Source organism: Octopus bimaculoides, chromosome 21 (assembly GCF_001194135.2).
Source record: "Octopus bimaculoides isolate UCB-OBI-ISO-001 chromosome 21, ASM119413v2, whole genome shotgun sequence".
Lineage (NCBI taxonomy): Eukaryota > Metazoa > Mollusca > Cephalopoda > Octopoda > Octopodidae > Octopus > Octopus bimaculoides.
The window spans coordinates 18,067,973-18,071,736 of record NC_069001.1 but is presented as its reverse complement, the minus strand read 5'-3'; positions in this window follow the sequence as shown (position 1 = coordinate 18,071,736).

Sequence of the window (3,764 nt, the reverse complement as noted above, 5' to 3'; positions counted from 1 at the left end):
GTAGGAAATTTGCCAGGTGTGTTGTTGTTCTTCTTTATTACCAACAGCCATTTGAGTTGGTATGCTGTTCGACAAAAGTTGGCTTCCAGGTCGAATAAGATTTTTTCATTCAGCTGTTAGCTCAAGATAAATTTAGGTCCCAGGCTGAGAAGTTCTAGTTCTTCATGGGAGAGTGACCCACTCAAGTCTGTGACTAGGGATTTTGTTGTTGATGGTGTGTTGGTGTCTTCGGTGTTAGTGTTATCTCGTTCTGTGGACGTGTCCTGTTCATCTGTGTTGGTGTAATAGGCCGAGTTGTGTCGGTATTTGGTACAAAGCCACTGGAATTTAGGTTTGAGGCGTTTCTTCTCTTGGTCAACGCAGTGGTGGTAGCATCGGTCAATAGCTGCGGTTATTCTTCGGTATGTATGTCCACTGGTTGACGTGATGCTGGATATTATTTCAGAGAATTTGCGTGTATGCTCATGTAGTTGTTGGTGCAGATGGTGTAAGATTTTTCTGATGACGAACATATGTATGTATTTCAGTGATCGCCGAATGGTAGGGCTGTGAAAACACGAGGGTTGGGAATTATGTTGATTTTTAGGCAGCGTTTAAGAAAGTTTATTTGGCATCCGATTTTAGCACGTTTCTCAGATAGCTTGATCAACTCCTTAACAGTTGCGAACTCGGCCTGGCCCAGTCGTAGAGATAGGAGAGTATTGTAGTTCGCTTGAAGCATTGTGTATTGTTTGTAAAGAACAAAAAGTTTAGAATGGTACAACAATGCACTATAGAACAAAAAATGGATTATATACCTGTTGTAATTTGGTTATCTATAGTCCGATGATATTTCGGAATTACAATTCCTTCTTCAGATCTTCTTAGATGGAGTCTCTGCTATAAACTGTTTTCCAACGGTTTTCTTTTTTTCCGAAGCGTCTCAGTAGTGGTCTCGAGAAGCTTCTTCCGGAATTCCTCATGAGAAGTGTGTGAGGTCGGCTATGTTTCAATCTCGTGTGTGTTGGTACATCTGTGGGGCGCTGCTTCTATGTTATGTGTTATACGTGCAGCTTCTCTTTTTTTTGTTGTTGTAAACAATATATGAGCATGTTATTAAGAATTAACCTATACACATCCAAATGTAGCTAAATAATATATTGACTACCAACTTCCATCCATGTGTCTTTCAAGCGAGGGTGGATGGGTATATACATATAGGCACATGTACGTGGGTGTGCGAGTGCGCATGTATGGACTGGTGCGCTTACGCGAACACTAAGGACATTTTTACTCCCTCCCCTCACTTAGCGGTCATTCTAATAGCTCTTTTGTCTTAATAACGGTCAATCACACAGTAATTGCCCTTTGTTTAACGGTCATTTTCACAGCAATTTTCAATGGCCAGATAACTGAAGAGATGGCAGTGTGGGTTTCTGCCCTGACATCCGAAACTCGGAGTTTTATCATGGCTACCGAATAAGTGTCACATATTTTTACAAATATATAGATATATATATACACATCTATGTATATATTACTATATATATATATATATATATACACATCTATGTATTTTTGTCCCATTTTTGTATTTTTATATATATATATCTGGATATATATAAATCTGCTTCTTTGGACTTGGTGAACCTGTAGCAAGTCGTAAAAGGCAGTAACATGACGTAATGGTTGTTTGCCCGAACAAGCATAATTGTTGGTATCCCATTGGTTAAAATTACTGCCCATATTTGAATTCTAAACTTTTGTCAAAGAGAATTCTTTCACAAAATACGGTTCTTAGAATTCAGGTATGAGCAGTTACAGAAACCCTGATTTTGGGGAAATTAATCAGTGTTCGTAGGATGTTACTAAACTCCATGACACTCACTCCTTGAGATATTGGCTATTTTTTATGCCATGTATATGATAAAAATCCAACAAGACTTATTTAAATTGTTGTGAGCTCTAGTAGTTAGTATGAAAGATTAGCTAGTGTGAATTTTAAGTCATAACTCTCTATGACAAATTGACTTTACTTTCCAATTGTACTATAAATGCTAAATGTACATAAATAAAATAATGTAGTAATTATTTTCTCTTTCTTCATGTTCTTCAGCTTGTTAATGAAATTTATTTCTGCAATTATGAAACTGTGTATTTTTTATAGCGGTTAAAAGAACACAAATTTATTTATCTTCAACATACATGCATACATAAAATGTCCGTTAGCGTTCCAGAGTATATATTTCTCGCTATGGCATTTATGTAGCTGGAGTCAGGATTTATGTATAATGATAACACTTATAAGTTATAAGTGACATGTTTATCAATATATATTCCTACTTCAAAAGTAAAATATATTTATTATCTAATTCCAAATAGGAAACATATAAAAATAGTATTACACAAACAGTAACCAAACCGGCTATGAAAAACCATTAACGTAATCTCTATATAGCTGCTGAACCCTCTATGCATGTGTGTGTGTGTGTGTGTGTGTGTGTGTGTGTGTGTGTGTGCATGTGTAAGGACAAGGTCATTGGTGTAGAGGAGCTCCTCTATGCTGATGACCTTGTTCTTATTGCTGAATCACTACCAGAACTAGAGAAGAAATTTCAGATATGGAAGCAAGGTCTGGAATCAGTTAATTTAGCAAAGACCCAAGTCCTAATAAGTAGGAAAACAGACAAATCCCTCCAGGGAGATGGCCTTGCTTGATATGTAGAAAAGGTGTCAGTAGAAATCCCATACAGTGTACCCAGTGCAAGCTATAGACACATAAGAGATGCAGCAATATCACTAGAAGATTAACAGAAAAAGTAATCGTTACATGTGGTAGACATGCAGGTAGACATGTGGTAGACATGCAGGTACATTAAACACGCAGAATATACGAAAACTAGACTTACTCAAATGTCAGGAGGGATCCTTAAAATAGTAGGCAGTTTCTGTTACTTAGCTGACCAAGTTAGCAGTGGTGGAGGTTGTCCGAAAGCAAAGCTGATAGAATAAGAATAGGCTGAAAGGCAGATTGTATGATGCCTCTGAATGAACAGCTATGCTACATGGCAGTGAGACATGGGCTATGACTACTGAGGATATGTGAAAACTTGAAAGAAATGAAGCCAGTATAATCCACTGAATGGGTAATGTCAGTATGCATATACAGAATGTGATTTGAGAGAAAAACTGGGTATACAAGGCATCAGATGTAGTTTGCAAGAGAGAAGACTGTGCTGGTGCAGTCATGTATTGCATATGAACAAAGACAGATGCATCATCAAGCGCTAATCTCTAACTGTGGAGGTAATGTCTGGAAAGTGTAGACCTGCTAAGATATGGGAGGTGAAAAAGATTCTTCAGACATTGGGCCTCACAAAGGGATGACAAGGGACTGTGACTCCTGGAGATTTGCTGTGCTTGAAAAGACACACCATTTAACGTCCACTTTCCATGCTAGCATGGGTTGGACGATTTGACTGGGGACTGGCGAACCAGATGGCTACACCAGACTCCAATCTGATCTGGCAGAGTTTCTACAGCTGGATGCCCTTCCTAACACAAACCACTCCGAGAGTGTAGTGGGTGCTTTTTACGTGCCACCAGCACAAGGGCCAGTCTGGCGGTACTGGCAATGGCCACGCTCAAATGGTGTTTTTTTACATGCCACCTGCACAGGAGTCAGTCCAATGTTTTGTTCATATGCCACCGGCACAAGCACCAGTAAGGCGAAGCTGGAAACGATCATACTCAAATGGTGCTTTTTACGTGCCACTGGCACGGAA